At 37.3% G+C, this 19695-nt stretch overlaps 1 pseudogene; it reads right to left on the bottom strand.

Moving 5' to 3' along the window:
* The window catches only part of LOC143435592 (transmembrane emp24 domain-containing protein 2-like), a 60629-nt pseudogene extending 49377 nt beyond the window's left edge, over window positions 1-11252 (bottom strand).
* Window positions 11253-19695: the final 8443 nt, after the last annotated feature.

The following is a 19695-nucleotide window of genomic DNA, read 5'->3' as shown; positions in this document are numbered from 1 at the left end:
GTCTCCAATACCAAATTAGGAAGCTTCTCATTAGTATATGTTTCTTCAAATATAGCCAGCACACCCACAATTAAACTACCAAACAAAGGTTAGGGTGTAATAACATGGAACAATGACACATCTTGAAATTTGAAGTATTTCACTTACCAGCCACAAAAAGAATGGCCTATTCCAAATGCATTTCACCTTGTTGCAACTACAGCATATGACAGAGTGCTGCCTAGGTTTTCAAAAAGGGGCAAATTGGCCATAAAATATATTGCCTCAAGGACTATTGGTGGAAGTAAATATAAAAGATCTTAGAAGAGAGAAGAAAATAATCATGGGAAGCAGAGGGAAGGAGGGATCTGGGTAGGAGAGGGGAAGGGGGAAGAGGACAAAGGGAACAGGATCAGGAATGGGGGTGGGCAAGAGAGAACCCCAGGGGGCCAAGAGAATGAATGGAGATAGCAGCATCAGGGGGTGGGAGGTGGGGGACCATCTAGAAATTACCAGAGACTCCAGAGTGAAAGGCTCTAAGGATTTAATGGGGATGACCTTAGCCAAAATGCCCAACATTAGGGAGAAGGAACTTGAAGAATCCACCTCCAGTAGACAGGCAAGGCCTCAATCAGAGGGACAGAGTTACTAACCCACAATCAAAATTTCTGACCCAGAACTGTTACTGTCTAAAAGAACTGCAGGGACAAAAATGATGAAGAGACTAAAGGAAAGGTGGTCCAATGACAGGCCCAACTTGGGATTCATCTCATTGGAGGGCACCAAGGCCTGACACTTAGTAATGCTATGATGTACTTACAGACAGGAGCCTGGCATGGCTGTCCTCTGAGAGGCCCTACCAGCAGCTGACTGAGACAAAAGCAGATACTTACAGTCAACCATTGAACTGAAGTCAGGATCCCTATGATTGAATTACTTAAAGAATTGAAGAAGCTGAAGGGTAGAGTGATCCCATAGGAACACTCACAGTCTCAACTTACCCAGATCCCAGGGAGCTCCCAGAGACGGAGTCACCAACCAGGAACATACACTGGCACAAATATAGCATAGGTCTGCCTTGTCAGACCTTAGTTGGAAAATATGCTATTAATAATCCTTGAGAGACTTGAGGCCCCAGGGAAGGGGGAGGCCAGGTAGGGGGAGCATCTTGTTGGAGGCAAGCAGGAGGATGAATGGGATGAGTACAATGGAAGAGAGAATGGAGGGCAGGAGCAATGCCAGGAATGTAAATAAATAAATAAGTTTCTTCCATTTCTAATAGGTATTTGTCATTTACAGTGCAAATTACTCCTTTCATAATGAGACCTAAAATGCCAAGAGGCAGCTTTCAGGTACAATGGTAGGCATCTTATGGAGGTAAAATCATGGAAAACAGAAAAAATAGCATATTTATTATTATTCATTTCTATGCCATTTTTGTGTCAAGCCTCATGACTTAAGAAAATTAGCTTCTCAGTCATTTGATATTTTCCATTTTTATAATGACTTAAAGATTCAGAAGCATGAACAGAGACATCTGCCTCTATAATAGAAAAATATTTACTAATAGAGTAAAAGTATTCACAGTTAATAACATTATTCGTATGCCTACTGACTCATTTTCAAAAATGGGTACATATTTTAAAGTAAAACCAATACAGTTGTCATCTGAAAATATCCTTTGCTTTTGCTCATAATCACAGTGATATATATTTAGTAGTTTAAAAAGTACATAACAATCCAAATGTCAACTTTGAGTAAGAAGTCCTGAAAATACCATTTGGTAATCACAATTAATTCCTCACTAATAAAAATATATATAACTACTTATGAAGGAATGAACAACAAGGAGGAAAGATAATTCTGGTTACAGATACACAGCAAACAAGTATCATTGGTGTGATATAAAAATAGAATCCCTGGCCAGTGAGATGAATTCATGGGTAAAAAGGGGCTAGCTGCCAAGCCTGACTATCTTGAGTTCAATCCCAGAGACCCAATGATGAAAGGAAAGGACTTACACTACTTGTACTCTGACCTTCACACATGCTATAGTACACATAGCTCCCTCAATAAACAATAGTTGTAAATAAAAATCATGAAGTGGTTTCTCTTACAAGCACATGAGTTTTTTTTTTTTTTAACTTCTGTGGGAAATCCAACTACCAGCTCACCTGACAGAAGTTCTCTGTTTTATTTTGTATTCTTTCACCTTTGTCCTGTATTCTATGCAACACTATGTACTAGCTTACATTAAACCCATAGACAATAATCTTAATTATGACAACCTCTCTTTTTTATAGCTAGACCTTAAGGCCTCTTAGGATAATCATCCCCTTCCTTGCTACTTAATCCTGAGCAGCATACTACTGAAACTCTTTTCAATAATAGCAGCTATTTTTCATAGATTGAGGCTAACATTTCTATTCATCTCATAGCAAAATGCTGGCACATGAAAATAGCTGAACAGACATCTATCAAGAAAATAACAAATACATTTTTAGAAATAAATCCCAGCTGGTTTCTGAAAGATATTCAGTTTCTCAGTGGTTGAAAGAAGTATTTTGAAATGCATTCTCCCATTTAATTTTCTCAGTACACCAATATAAGCCATATTCTGATATTCTCATTTTCAAATTATAGAAAAAGAAAATGAAGCATTTAATCAATGAATACACATTTATTAATAATCTGCCATACACTAGGCACTGGTTCTTAAATAGGCAAAAACACTAAAAGTAATCTGTATTTATCCATCATAACCTCCCACTTCTCTCTTGATCCCCCACAAAAAAAATTTCCTTTCTTCTGGATATTGGAATAATTTGAAAACTCTTCATAATAAAAATAATTAGTTCTATAGCCCAGAGGCCTAACATAGTATTTCACATATAAAATGTGCTTGGAAAATATTTTTGAACAAATAAATGAGTTAACAAAGCTAACAGATTGTTTTATATTCTTAAACTTTTAAAATGTACATTCTCTTTCTAAGGTGACATACTATATTATGACAGTTCCATTTAAGTGAATGTGGATGAGTATCTCTTAGGTGTTCCACTTTGTCCTATGATCCTGAGTGTTGCCATAATTACTATGTCTAGTCCTGCAAAACATAAAAGAACCTCAAGTATTCATACATGCTATAATTACTCCAAACACATGCTTTTGGGAGCAAGGAGTCAGAAGATGAGCACTAGTGAGTTATAAATGTGTCGAGGTCTCAGCTCTCCCTAGGCTTCAGATACACTATCTATAAAAGGACAATATATGGAAATGAAGAAATTGCATGAAAATGGTCTCTATTAACCAATAGAGAAACCAACCTTTCTCTGATACTCTATCTGCATACTGTGAATCTATGGGCAGTGTTTCAAAACTGAATAATATTTTTTGTTATTGTTGTGATATTTTTATACTTTGGCATGCAAAGTAAGATTTCTTTTAGAACTAACATTTTATTGATTTATTTATTTATTCACTCTATATACCAGTTGCTGCCCCTACCCTCCTCTTAGTCCCCACATCACAAGTCCCTCCCCATCTTACCTTCCCTCTTCTCCTCTGATAGGGTAGAGGTCCCCCCTGATATCACTCAGCCCTAGCACATCAAGTCTCTGCAGGGTTAGGTGTATCCTCACTCACTGAAGCCAGACAAGACAGCTCAGTTAGGGGAACAGATTCCACAGGCAGGCAACAGCTTTAGGGACAGCCCCTACTCCACTTATGGGGATCCACATGAAGATCTGAGCTTCACATCTGCTACATATATATGAGAGACCTAGCAGCTGGTGTATGCTCTTTGGTTGGTGGTTCAGTCTCTGGGAGCCATGAAGTGTCCAGGTTAGTTGACTCAGTTGGTTTTCCTATCAAGTTCCCATCCCCTCCAGGGCCCTCAATGCTTCCTCTAATTCTTCCTTAAGACTTGTCTGAGTTCTGTCTAATGTTTGGTTGTGGGTGTCTGCATCTGTTTCAGTCAGCTACTAGGTGGAGCCTGTCAGATGACAGACATGCTAGACGTGCATGTCTGTAAGCATATCAAAGTATCTATCATTAATAGCGTCAGAGACTGGTGCCCACCCATAGGATGGGTTTCAAGTTGGGCAGATTAATGGTTGGCTGTTGCCTCAGTATCTGTTCCATATTGTCCCTACATTTCTTGTGGATAGGAAAAATTTGGGGTCAAAAGTTTTGTGAGTGGGTTGATGTCTTTATCTCTCCACTGAAAGTACTGCTTGGCTACTGGAGGTGGCCACTTACGAGAGATAACCATGTTGTCATCATTAAATTCCACCTTAAATGGGGAGAATGAAATATAAATAAATTAAGCACACATACCCAACATGTTTGGATTTAGCAGAAGAGTGGACTCCCCAGATGCTCCTTGGATTAAATCATAGGATTCTCTGCCCTGACCTGAGATTTAGACCCAAAAGCCAGGAAAGAAAGTTGTGGAAAAATCATTGATTGACAATTGAAAAGGATTTTAGCCTCAGTCACAACTATCAAGAGAGGGGATAGAGTCACTGAAAACTGAATTCTCCCTACTGAGAAACCAGGGTTGTTGTTGGTTTTATTTTCTTGCTCTTTTAAATTATTCTAATACAATATATTTTGAACATATTTTTGTTACAGTAATACATCTTCATTCTCTAAATACTGAAAAGGTATTCCTAAATCAGTCAAAGATTATCAAGGCCTCTGCACAGAAGAGCACTAACCCTGTCAATAACACTTGACAGGAAAGAGCTTTGATTCAGAGCTCCACTGCCTGGCTCGGTGTTTTTACAAACAGAGGAGTTCCACTGTGGCAGACATGCCCTGACTTAATGAACACAAAGGTCAGTGAGAATTTTCCAGTAAGGCTGTCATTTAGAATATTTGCAAATCTTCTCTACTGATGCTGTAGCCAGCAGTTTTTCTACTGCTTTTCCCTCCACTGAAGAACAGGGAAAAGGGATAACGAGGCAGAAACAGACTTATTCAAGTCTCAGATTGAGGAAAGTTAAATAGACCTTTCATTTCATAACCTTCATCTTAGGGGTAGATTAGGTTTTGATGGACTATAATGGGACAGTAACCGGGAAATCCCTTGCTCATTAGAAAATGAAGGCATAAGTGGCTTGTCCCCAATTTACACTGTGTATCTAAGCAGATCAAAAAGAAATGCTTTTTTTCCTCAGGCAAATCAGTACTTGGAAGACTTTCTTATTTCCCATATATCCTTTAAGCATCAGAGAAACATTGTAATTTATTTTTTATCTTCTCTGTTATAATATTGTCTATATGAATCTCCAGCTTTATAGTGTTTCTGCTACAGTAATATCCTCTTCATTTTTCCCAACTCCACAAAGGTATAATTGATAAATAAAACATTCATATTAAAGCTGTATCATGGGACAATTATTATATGCATACATTATGAAGTGAACTTCACATACATATACATAAAAATATTATCACTTGCTAACAATAATATTGAATTTTCCTGACAATTGTATACAATACTGCATCTTAATATTTGTCATGAATTACCTTAAATCCAACATCTATATGGTTACTTTTCAATAAATGTGTTATTTTTTAGCTTTTAAAATTAAAACATACCAAGATGAACGTAGCAGCTCATGACCGTAATCACAGCATAGGAGGAATATAATGAGGTTGAAGGAACTGCAAGTTACATGGTGATTTCCAGACCAACCTGTGTTGGTGGAGTGAAGCCTTGTCTCACAAAAGAAAACAAAATTAAAGGGAATATAGCAGAATAGGGCACAATTTTGCAGAATATTGCAAAATTGCAAAGTAAACAGGCAAAAACATTTTCCCAGGAATGTCTTGAATACTAATAAAGCCAGGTTTTCCTATTCTGATAATGGACTAACACAGAAATAGAGGAAGAAGAATGAAACAAAGAAACTAAGGGAATACAGGAACAAAATGAGTAATGCATCTAGCTAAGTCACAGATAACACTGGTAATGAAAATATAGGAGCCTGAGGTTACTGCACACAAGTCTTTTCACTGAGGATCATCTATGAGTGGCTGGCTTTATTGAGATGTAACACTTGGAAGAATTCTCTCTACTGAAGTATTCACCACTGGATCTTGGACCCATTTGGCTGGCCAGGCTCATGCTGCCACTACTGTCTTTGCTGCTGGCACTACTGACAAGAAACCTGGGACCCTGGCTACCAGTCCTGTGCAGACCAACCTAACTTCTTCACTTCTCTTCTAGGAGCTGTAATACTCCAGGCATTCCCAGCCAGACTGGAGTCCAGTGGAACTTATTAGTCCCTGGCTACATATTGCCGTCCTTGGTCCAGTTTGGCATGGAGGTTTCTGATACCCCAGTAAGAAGCAGAAGGACAGGGGACCACAATACAATGTAATAGCAAAAGGAAAAACAGAAGGAAAGAAAACCAGTCAGCTCAAATGGAGAGCTATTTGAAAATGCAATGTCAGAATCGAAAAGAATAAAAACAACAAAAGTGTGCTAAAATGTTGGGATGGTATAAAAAGAGCCAGTAGTCAGTTTATGGGTTTCAAGAGGGCCTGAGTACATCAATGGGATAATGCTTATTCAAAGGAATAACTGATAGAAAAAATTTAAGTCATTAAATACAGAAAGTTGGAAAATCTGTAAACTGTTTTAATTCAACAAAGTCTACCACAATGCAAATTATAATTAACCTTTCAGAGGTACAAGCTAAACAAACAATTCGTTGGTATAAAAGAATAAATATAAGGCTCAGGAAATGACCCAGTTAATAAATTGAAAGACCTGGATTCTTCTAAAGTTTCATTTCATTTCATGTGTATGAAGGTTTTTCCTACATGGATGTTTGTGTACCACATCCCTAATGCCTGTAAAGGTCAGAAGGTGTCAGGTCTCTTGAAACTTGAGTTACAGGCAGTTGTAAGTTGCCTGACAAGGGTACTAGACACACAAATTCAGGTATTTAGGAAGAGCAGCCAGTGCTCTTAACCACTGAGCCATCTCTCCAGCCCCAGCAAATGAATTTTTTAACTCATGTAAAAAGAAATGTGTAGCAGTCTAGCAAATCAAAGAGCTCCAGATTCAGTGATAGACTCTGTCTCAAAATAAGTAGATGAATCAAATGGAGATATGAATGAGGAAGATAATTGACATTTATATCTACTTCCATGTAGACACGCAAGCATAGGTATGTGCAAATGTGTGCAAGGTGCCACAACCACATGCATATGTAAACACATACAGAGAGAGAGAGAGAGAGAGAGAGAGAGAGAGAGAGAGAGAGAGAGAATAATTAAAAAATTGTCATGTCAGAAATTGAGCATCCTTGGAGTTACTCCAGTTGTGTGGTGACAGCCACTAGACAAGAATTGCCTCTCTCCATCTACAGACAAATTACTGTCCAGAAAAGGACACACTTGCAGAATAGTCGACTGATTATATCTGCCTAGACAGAGTAATCAGCCCTTAATAATCCTGCATCACTAAGGTCTGTCAGATGATTCTGGGCTAGAAGGCTGAAGACTTGATGCTCCATCATTCAGTAGTATAGGGGCTTTCCAGGTGTTCAGCGGTGTCTATAAATTGGCTAAGTTTTAGAAGCTATGCTTAGTGCTTCCCATAATTTCAGTTGACTCAGTCATTCTGGATTTCTGACAGGGTTGAAGACCTATAGTCTCATAGCCAATCCTGGCTATTTACTTTGAGAGAAATGATCTGAGTGGATGGTTTTCAGCTGACATTCACTCTAAAGCCAAAAAAAAAAAAAAAAAAAAAAAAAAACCAGGATCAAAAGTAAGTGTTTTAGTTAGAAGAGATGACAGAGGTTCTGGTTAGTCAACAAAATGATGGACTGGGTATTAGGACTATCTTGTACCTCACTGGTACAATTAGGAATTAGTATGCTCTAATTGTATTTTGAGAGAAAAGTTTTACTTTAACAGGAAGAGTGATATGTAGGAGGAGCTAAGTGGGAAGGAATATTGAGAGGAAGAGATGGAGTAAGGAGAGAAGATGAAGGAGAGGAGAAGCTAGGTGATGAGAGAGAGAAAGATAGAGGGGGCATGGAGGCAGATGTTCACAGGTCTCCACCAGTCAAAGGTAGTTTTTATATCTATGTTGGGTATTGGGTTATGCTTCTGATTGAGCATTACCAAACTTATAAATCCTTTGATTAACATTTAAAAATTGTATAAAAGCAAAAAGGAAAGGGGGGGCATGGGACAGGGGTTTTCTAAGGAGGGGAAATGGGGAAAGGGGATGGCATCTTAAATGTAAATAAAATATTAAATAAAAAAATAAAAAAAATTGTCATGTCCCATTGAGACAGAAAATAAATACTAATAGTTAAACTGCTAGAAGAAAAGACCTAGCTAACACTACAGACCATTTTATCTATCCTCTTCTGAATATACATTTTCCATCATCAGTTTCTATGTAACTAACCACAAAATATTACTAAATATTTAGAATATTTATTTAGAATAATAGCAAATATCTTTTGTAACCACAGTACAATAAAATATCAATAAACAATATATTTTAAATTATATAAATGCATAGAATAAAAGAATAAACCTGAGAAGCCAATTAGTAAAGGACACATTTTAATATAGAAAATAGAGACAAGAGATATCAAAACAAAAGAGAGAATAAAACTAGAATTAAGGGGGACGTTTATAGCAATTATTGCTTATTACAGAAAAATAAAATCTTCTCAAATAAAAATGTATTGCTGTATCTAAAGAACCTAGAATAAAAGAACAAACTAAACACCAAATTAATAAAAGGGAAGAAAGAATACATATCAGAGAGAAATAATGACGAAGATAAACATTATGAGATAGCGATAAAACAAAGATCTTGTTCTTTAAAAAAAGTTGACAAAGCCATGGCTAACCTAAGAAAAAGACAGAAATCACAGAAATAAATGAAATAAAATCAGAGACAAGAATAGGAGAACTTACAACAGATTACACAGAAACAAAAATGATAATTAAGGATTATAATAACAATACCTATAAATCTGCTATCCAGATAAAAGAAACAAATATCTGTATGCATACACCTTACAAAAATTTAGTTATGGAAAAATACAATATCTTATCAGAATAATAAGTAATGAAATTGAATTAGTACTAAAAATGTCCACCACCAAGGAAAAGCACGTGGTCAGATACTTTTACTACTAAATGCAAACATTTACAGAAGGACAAAGATCAACAGTTGTCAGCTTATTTCAAAAACAGAAAGAGACAGAGTTCTCAAAACACACTCTACAAGGCAAATGTGTTCCTGACATGAAAAATATTGCTAATATACCATTAGATTTAATTTATTAGTGTTTTATTGAGTTTTGCATCTAGATTCATCAAAAATACTAATAAACTAAAAGTAAAGGCTTACTAAAATGTTAGCTTTTATGAACTGGAATTGATGTCATTGATTCAAGGATGGTCCATTTAAAATAAAAAAATGAATCATATAATTACCATACTACCTACAGAAAAACTAAAAATTAAGTCTTTCATACTAACATTGAACAAGTTAGATCTAGAAATAGCATGACTCAACATAATAAAAAGCTTTGAAATAAACTCACATATAATATTTATACCAAATGAAGGAAAACTAAGATCCCCACTTTTACAGTTTTTAGTCATCATATTGCTGAAAGTCCTACCTACACAACCAGGTAATTGCTCTCTTTCTGGAATTGGAAGTAAAGACTGAGAGGTAAGGTATGTCCTATGGATTTCATCCTTTGCAACATACAGTTTCTCCTCTAAATCATTTTTGAGAGTTTTTTTGTTTTGTTTTGTATTTTGTTTTGTTTTTTTTTTTAGGTTGGCCTTGAATTCATACTACTGCTTTGTTTATTTCAAGAGTTGGGATCACAGGTATGTGCCGTTATACCTGGATTTCCGTAAGTTTAATTTTTTTTACACATCAGATGGCTCTTCAGACTTATTAGAAAATCAAACCACCAGTACAGAGTAACAAAAAAGAAAAAGCCAATACTCAATTAAGTATGACCAACATTGCAGACATTACTGTCCTTTTCAACTTGATATGGTAAAATTGATTGCAAACTGTGACTCAGCATGATTCTATTCAAGTGTCTCCTGTTGGTGTTATATGTGATTTGTTACCAGTTTTCACTTGGATCGATTGAGAATCCATTGCATTTTTAATGAGATGGCTAGCAATGTCTTAGTCTTTTTTTTCCCTGTTGTTCTGATAAAATAACTCAAAGTAACTCAAGGGAGAAAGTGGGGATTGGTTTACCACTCAAGGGTACAATACATCATGGTAGGTAAAATAAGACTGCAGAAGCCTGAAGCAACTGGTCACAGTAAACTTACTATCAGGAAGCAAAAAGTCATGGTTAATACTGATGATTAACTTTTCTTTCACCTGTTACATAGGTTCAGCACAGCTCAGTGAACCAATGAGTTTATTGGGGTTACTTATAAGAACTCAAAGACAGCAGCACCATCAAAGCTCACAAGAATATGGGTGATGATTCAGGAAAGCTGGAAATCTGGAGCTCACAACACAACTTGCAGGGCATGCAGTTCAACAAGTTGGAGTGTCCTTTCCAGGCAACTCAGTTGGTCTGAGCCCCTTCCAATCATCTCATTAGGTCTTTGCCACTTGCATGCAGCTCGCTTATCTAAGAATGCCTCTATAAATACTCAAGGAAGGAGGGATTACTATAGCTGGTCAGTTTCAAGGATTTCTTAAAGATTCTGAGTTCTTTAGTTCCTGAGTCTTAAAGAATCTCCATTTAGAACATCTTTAAACTAAGGAGTTTCCCTGAAGGATGTAATGTTTCACTATGATGAAAATAGCTACACAATAGGCACCCTCTACTTTCCCTTGCAAGCTCATTCTTCTACACAGAAACTAGGCTGCCCTTGAACTCACAAAGATCCATCTGCCTCTGCCTCTGCCATTGCTTCCTGAGTGCTGGGATTAAAATATGTGACACCATGTCTGATAGATTATATTTTCATACATGTACTTAATGTATTTCAATCACACTTGCCCCTTGTTGTAGTGGGAAATCTCCAACCCAAATAGGACCGGTCAAAGAAAACACAATTCAGTAAATATGAATATAATCTGTAAGCCTACATTGGGCAGATACCCCTACACTACTCTGTTCCCCAGCTATGAGACCCTTATAACTTGAGGGTTTCCTAGACCCTGCATTTGTCCTTCTACCTCCTGCTCCCCAGTTGTTGTTGTCTTCATTGTCTTTCTCCACCATCGTCATCCTCCAGTTGTCTTCCAGTCGTCCTCCCTCTCTTTCTTCTCTCCCCACCCTTTATTTCTCCACCTCCCCTTCCTCTGCCCAATCACTGGCTTCAGCCTTTATTTTACAATTAAGATGGGCAGGTTTACTAGAAATCACTTGTGTAATTACTCACACCTCCTCTGCAGTCCTTCACAGGAAAGGGGAATTAGTATCAAAATACAAGGCCTGGGCTATCCACAACACCTTGTGACCTTTTCTTGTCCCCTACACACACCGACTAATCTCATTACTCATCTTAACTAGTATCCCTTGCTTATTTATTTTTCCCCTTTATTTTGGTGATCTGGTAAGTTTCATTAAGACTGCTTACATAGACATGAAAAAGGGGTTTCGTTCCACAGGAATAGCAACACATTTGCAGTGGTTATACCAGTTTTAATGAGTAAAACCCTCAGGGAGGGGTGGGATCTTATAAGCCCTCCCCCCCCTTTTGACAGGATATGGATGGACTTCATGTTGTATAAATCTTATGCAGGTAATCACAGCTGCTTGAGTTCAAGAGTGCAGCAGGCACATCATTACTGAAAGCCAATGCTTCACACCTTTCCTCCTGCCCTTAAGTTATGTCCACACTTTCTTCAGCAGTGTCCCCCCCAGCACTAGAGCTATAAATGCCCTAGTCATGTCATATCACTTATTTTTCAGCACTGGGGCTCATTATTAGTTTCTGCAATTCTCACTGCATAAAGAAGCTTCTCAGAGTGACAGCAGCACTAATCTCTAGTCACAAATATAGTTATTTAGAATGCAATTTGACAGGTAGATTGTGTCTATTTGCAAAACAGCAGTTACTTCTCCAGTGGGGCATATGACCTCTTCATCTATAGGCTTTTGATTAAGTTTTTATTAGCATGTATGAATTTTCTTTTGTGGAATGGACCCCAAATCTAATCAAAAGGCAGTTAGTTACACCTATAATAGACTTGACATTATTGCACCACTGGGTAGCTTTCCTGGATAGTCATTATTATCACACTCAAAGGATGCATCTGAGTAAGACTTCTCATGACAATTTTTTTCCTATTAGCTTGCACACTTCTTGACCCTATGAAGACTAACTACTAGGAAGGTAGCCTTCAGCTTAATAAAAAGCCTCCAGCTTGATGTTTCTATGTCCTGCAGCTGCTAAAAACAGATTTATCCACCCACATGAGGTAACTCCATTCAAACCCTTTTTTAAATTTTGTGTTTAACTATCTAACCAAGTATCAATTTCCCTTAAAGCTTTGTAATGCATTGTTCATTTTGGCTGACCATCTCCTCCACTCTCTGCTCTGCCAGTCTCCTGGGATCCCCCTCACTACTTAAACCTATTCATTCACTAAACCTATCATACCAAGTATATCTCTTTTCACCTTTATATCACATACATTGTACTACTTCCCTCCCCCTTAAGGGATCCTTTTTCCTCTCTTATGTGCCCTTCTTAGTTTCAAAGGCTCTACACACACTCACTCCTACATAAATGCACATACATAAAAAAATAGAAGCTAGAATCTACATATGAAATACAGCATGTAGTATTTATATTTCTGAAGCTGAGTTCCAGGACTTAATATATTTTCTAGTCCCATCCATTTCTTGAAACTTTCTTCCTTTCATTTTTAAGGCTGAATAAAATTTCATGGAATGTATGTATGGTGTTTCCTTCATCTGTAGGCTTGTGTTTTTCTAAGCAAAAAATTTCCACTTCAATCATCCTTTCATTTGTTGATGGATATCTAGGTGGATTCCATCCATATCCTTCCTATTATTAATCGAGTAGCAATGAACATGGATTTCCAACTTTGTAAGTATATGTATGGGTATAGGGACACCCATGGACATGTAGGCAACATATCTGAGGCTGCTGATTCTCTTCCCCCACAGACATCAACTTTCAATAGCTCCTCAGCTAGAGGTGAGGGCCTCTTCATATGCCCCTTCTCTACCTATGCTGGGTCTGATTTTATCTCATATGGATCCTGTGCAAGCAACCAAAACTAGTCTGAGTTCATTACTGCAAAACCCCTGCCATGTTCAGAACACACTGTTTCATATTGGTCCTCTCTAACCTTTGGTTCTTACAATTGTTCAACCCCCTCTTCCTTCATAGCCCCTAAGCCTTATGGGTAGAAGGTCTTGTTTAGGGTTGAGTATTTTATAGTCACTTATTCTATGTACTTTGTGAGCCACTGTACTATGCACCACTAAATGTTCCATTGCAAGCTTATGGCACTAGAAGGTACTAGCATATTTGTAAGATGGGGTCTGGTAAAAGGAAGTTAATCTATTGGAGGCATAACCCTAAAGGGGATATTGGGAAACTAGATTTTTTTTCTATCCTGGTTTCCCATCATGGAGTGAGTAGCTTTCTTTTGCCACACACTATTCCATGAACCGTCTAACTACAGGCCCAAAACAAAAGAGATAAGCAGCCATGGACTAAAATATCTAAAATTATGAGATGAAAAAAAAACTAATATGAAAGTCAAACCCAAATAGGTCTTAAGTATCTCTAGCATCAAATAAAATTTGTATGAAATGAACAGGCATCGAGTAAGGCATCAATATTCTTTACCTTTGGAGACTCCTTGCACACTTAACAAACATCTATGTGGTGGTTTGAATATGTGTGGGCTTCATAGATAGATTTGTGTGTTTGAATACTCAGCCCAAAGGGAATGGCACTACTAGAAGGCTTTGCCTTCTTTAAGTAGGGGTGGTCTTGTTTGAAGACATATGTCACTGTTGGGGAAGGCTTTGAGGTCTCCTATGCCCAAACTCTGCCCAGTGTGGCAGTATCCTTCTGTTTGTGGATCAAGGTGTAGAACTCTCAGCTTATTTTCTAGTATCATGTCTGCCTGCATGATGCCATGATTCCTGCCATGATGATAATGGACCAAACCTTTGAAACTGGAAACAAGTCCCCAATTAAATATTTTCCTTTATAAAAGTTGCTGTGGTCACAGCGTCTCTTCATAGCAATAAAACCATATTTAAGAAAATTTATGAAAAAATAAAACAAAAAACATCAATTGATCTGTATCTAATTTTAGAAAGGAAAAGAGTGGTGATTAGCTAAGGTTACATTAGATTTGACTTAATGATTTTAACTATAACAAATGAAGTGCTTTTTCAAAGAGGAAAACAATGAACAGACCGCATCAAAGACTTTTGATTATGGACAACTAACTCTTCATCACTCCTAAAACAGAAAGGAACTCATAAATAAACTCATCAATCAAGAAGAAAAACTTCCCCACAAGAGGCTAAGAAAGCACAGGTACAAAACTATTGTTTCAGGCTCTATTTGGACAGGAAATAAAGAGATTTCATTATGAACCAATGTTTATTTTCTATTTTATGCATGTTTTACTTGTTAGATTACAAATGAATACATTTATTTAATTCATGCAATGTAGCAGAGGACTGCCTTGTCTGGCCTCATTGGGAGAGGATGTACCTAATCTTGTACAGATTTGATGCCCCAGGGAAGGGGGATATGTGGTGGTGAGGTAGGGCTTGGGTGAGTGGGTGAGGGAGGTGGGGAGAGCACCCTCTCTGAGACAAAGGAGAGAAGGGATGGGGTATGGAACTCTTGGAGGGGAACTGAGAAGGGAGGCAATATTTGGAATATAAATAAATAAAACAATTTTTAAAATTTGCATGCATGGAAAAAAGACAGAAAAAACTTGGATTTTACCTAAAAACAGCTTAATGAATAAATTATAAATTGGAATGCTGTTTCTCAACCTATATCTTCATTCATCAAATTTCATATTTCTTGGTTTTTCTTTTTCTTAACTTCACCCCACAAACAGAGGAATGAATAAAGCCTGGTGTTTAAGACTACCTGTCTTGGAGTCAAAAAAAATTGGATTCAAAATCTTAATCTGCTTCTTCCCAAATTATCTATCAACTGTGGAAATGTTATTTCATTCCAACAATCCTCAATTTGATACACAATGAATAGTAACAGTAATGCTTTAAATGTTTAAATGAAATGGTGCAATGTAAATACTCAGTAAATGGTATCTGTTATGATATGATTAAAATATGTGTGTCTTCTCTACTCAAGTATCCAAAAGGTTCTTTTCATTATAAAAAAAAAAAACCAGAAAACATGTTTGCAGTATCAACATAAGATAATACTAGGGAAAATAAATCACATATTAATCTTGATAGAAACTTTTTGAATGTTTATTTTCTTGTCTAAATTAGAAAGGAACATGTAGTAATCAACATGATCAACTAGGAAAGAAAATAGATTCCAGGCTAGCTTTAGTTATTTCACTCTTCAGGATTAATTTACAATTTCCACTTTGTCCACTAGGTGACACAATAGGTAAAATAGTCTAGCAATTTTGCCAATATTTTACAAACTGTAGCATGTATGCCGATTTTTTACTGAGTTTTAATCAATTTTAAAAACATATAATGAGAGTGAGAGGAAAACAATAAACAAATAGTATTGAGGTACAATTAAATGAGTGAATTTGCAAAATTTGGAGCAACAAAAGAGAAAATATCACTTAAAGAAAGAAATGAACTCAGATCATAGGTAGATGAGGAAGTCCTTGGTCCAGTGAAGGCTGGACTCCCCAGTGTGGGGGAAAATCCTGGGTGGGGAGGTGGGAGTGAGAGGGTGGGTGGGGGCATATCCTCATAGAAGTAGTAGGAGGGGGATGGGATAAGGGGGTTCCTGCGGGGGGGATTGGAAAAGAGGATTACATCTGAAATGTAAATAAAATATCCAATAAAAATTTTTAAAAAGGGACTTCCAGTCTGGGCCCAAGCACTGAGCAGATCACCGGAGGCAGCTGTGCACCCAACCTCAAAAAACCCAGAGGAAGCAGGGCTCCCAGGAACTCTAACCTGGGCCTCGGGTAAGGAAACAGCAACACTCACACCAAACAGAGAGTAACTGGGACCCACTGGAACCCAGAAATTCACTCCTGGCCCATAGCACTGGTACCTTCCGGTCTTGGCCTGAGTACGCAGCAGATCCCAGCAGATAGCTCTGCAATGAATCTCACAGAACCCAGAGGAAGCAGGGCTCTTGGAAGCTCTAACCCAAGCAGTAGCTTTGGTAAGGAGGCAGCAACACTCACACCAAATAGGGAGTAACTGGGACACACTGGGACCCAGGAATTTACTCCTGGGCAAGAGCACTGGTACCTTCCAGTCTGGGCCTGAGGACTGAGTAGATCTTGGGCCTCAGCTCTAACCCCAGCAGCAACACCCATCACAACACAGTTCTGACACAACCAAGATAATAGGAAAGACAAGGCTCGAGACAGAGACTGCTCAGGTAGCACCAAGGAGATCCTGATGGCAAAAGGCAAGCGAGAGAACACAAGAATCAGCAACCATGGGTACTCGGCATCATCAGAACCTAGTTATCCCATATTAGAAAGTCCTGAATTACCCATATCACTAGGAAAGCAAGAGTCAGATCTAAAACCACTTCTAATGACTATGAGAGAGAACATTAAGAAGACATAAATAACACTCCCAAAGAAATTGAGGAGAACACAGATAAACAGGTAGAAGCCCTTAAAGAGGAAACAAAAAAATCCCTTAAAGAATTACAAGAGAACACAACCAAACAGGTGAAGGAATTGAACAAAACCATCCAGTACATAAAAATGGAGGTAGAAACAATATAAAGAAATCACAAAGGGAGACTACCAGAAATATAGAAAACATAAGAAAGAAATCAGGAGTCATAGACACAAGCATCACCAACAGAATACAAGAGATAGAAGAGAGAATCTCAGGGGCAGAAAATACCATAGAAAATATTAACACAATTCTCAAAGAAAACACAAAATCCAAAAAGTTCTTAACACAAAACATCCAGGAAATTCAGGACACAATGAGAAGACCAAACCTAAGGATAGTGGGTATAAAAGAGAGTGAGGATTCCCATCTTAAAGGGCCAATAAATATCTTCAACAAAATTATAGAAGAAAACTTCCCTAACCTAAAGAATAAGATGCCCATGATCATACAGGAAGCCTACAGAATGTCAAATAGATAGACCAGAAAAGAAATACCGCCCGTCACATAATAATCAAAACACAAAATGCACAAAACAAAGAAAGAATTTTAAAAGCAGTAAGGTAAAAAGGCCAAGTAACATATAAGGCAGACATATCAGAATTACACCAAACTTCTCACCAGATACTATAATAGCTAGAAGATGCTGGACAGATGTCATACAGACCCTAAGAGAACATAAATGCCAACCCAGGATACTATACCCAGCAAAACTCTCAATTACCATAGATGGAGAAACCAAGATATTCCACGACAAAACCAAATTTACACAATATCTTTCCACAAACCCAACACTACAAAGAATAATAGCAGGAAAGCTCCAATACAAGGAGGGATATTATTCACTAGAAAGAGCAAGAAAGTAATCCTCTTCCAACAAACTCAAAAGAAGATAGCCACACAAACAATACCTCCACTGTTAACAAAAAATAACAGGAAGCAACAATCCCCTCTCCTTAATATCTCTTAACATCAGTGGTCTCAAATCCCCAATAAAAAAAAAAACATAGGCTAACAGACTGGATACCAAAACAGGGCCCAGCATCTTGCTGCATACAGGAAACACACCTCATTAACAAAGACAGACACTACCTTAGAGTAAAAGGCTGTAAAACAATTTTTCAAGCAAATGGTCCTAAGAAACAAGCTAGAGTAGCCATTCTAATATCAAATAAAATCAACTTTCAACTTAAAGCTATCAAAAAGGATAAGGAAGGACATTTCATACTCGTCAAAGGAAAAGTCAACCAACATGAACTCTCAATACTGAACATCTATGTGCCAAATACAAGAGCACCCACTTTCATAAAAGAAACCTTACTAAAGCTGAAAGCACACATTACACCTCACACAATTATAGTGGTAGACTTCAACACCCCACACTCAGCAATGGACAGATCAAGGAAACAGAAACTAAACAGAGATACAATGAAACTAACAGAAGTTATGAACCAAATGGACTTAACAGATATTTATAGAACATTTCACCCTAAAACAAAAGAATATACCTTTTTCTCAGCACCTCATGGTACCTTCTCCAAAATAGACCATATAATTGGTCACAAAACAGGCCTCAACAGATACAAAAAAATTGAAATCATCCCCTGTATCCTATCAGATCACCATGGTCTAAGGCTGGTTTTCAATAACGACAAAGACAATGGAAAGCTCACACTCACATGGAAATTGAACAATACTGTACTCAATGATAATGTGGTCAGAGAAAAATAAAGAAAGAAATTAAAGACTTTTTAGAATTTAATGAAAATGAAGACATATCATACCAAAAGCTATGAGACATAATGAAAGCAGTGCTAAGAGGAAAGCTCATAGCTCTAAGTGCTTACAAAAAGAAACTGAAGAGAGCATACACTAGCATCTTGACAATACACCTGAAAGCTCTAGAACAAAAAGAAACAAATACACCCAAGAGGAGTAGATGGCAGAAAATAATTAAACTCAGGGCTGACATCAAATAGAAACAAAAAGAATAATACAAAGAATCAATACAACCAGAAGCTGGTTCTTTGAGAAAATCAACAAGATAGACAAACCCTTAGCCAGGATAACCAAAGAGCACAGAGACAGTACTCAAATTAATAAAATCAGAACTGAAGAGGAAGACATAACAACAGAAACCAAGGAAGTTCAAAAAATCATCAGCTCCTACTACAAAAGCCTATACTCAACAAAATTGGAAAATCTGGATGAAATGGACAATTTTCTAGACAAATACCAGTTACCAATGTTAAATCAGGAGCAGGTAAACCATCTAAACAGTCCCATAACCCTGAAAGAAATAGAAGAAGTCATTAAAAATCTAGTCACCAAAAAAGTCCGGGACCACATGGTTTTAGTGCAGAATTATATCAGACCTTCAAGGAAGACCCAATACCAATTATCCTCAAACTATTCCACAAAATAGGAACAGAAGGAACACTACCCAATTCATTCTATGAAGCCACAATCACGCTCATACATAAACCACACAAAGACCCAACAAAGAAAGAGAACTTCTGACCAATCTCCCTAATGAATATCAATGCAAAAATACTCAATAAAATTCTCACAAACAGAATCCAAGAACACATAAAAAAAATTACCCATCAAGATCAAGTAGTCTTTATCCCAGGAATGCAGGGTTGGTTCAATATACAGAAGTCCATTAATGTAATCCCCTATATAAACAAACTCAAAGAAAAAAACCACATGATCATCTCACTAGATGCTGAGATAGCATTTGAAAAATTCAACACCCCTTCATGATAAAAGTCTTGGAAAGATCAGGAGTTCAAGGCCCATACCTAAACATAGTAAAAGCAATATACAGAAAACCAGTAGCCAACATCAA

This window comes from Arvicanthis niloticus, chromosome X (assembly GCF_011762505.2).
Source record: "Arvicanthis niloticus isolate mArvNil1 chromosome X, mArvNil1.pat.X, whole genome shotgun sequence".
NCBI classification, from domain to species: Eukaryota; Metazoa; Chordata; class Mammalia; order Rodentia; family Muridae; genus Arvicanthis; species Arvicanthis niloticus.
This window is presented reverse-complemented; position numbering and strand designations above follow the sequence as displayed.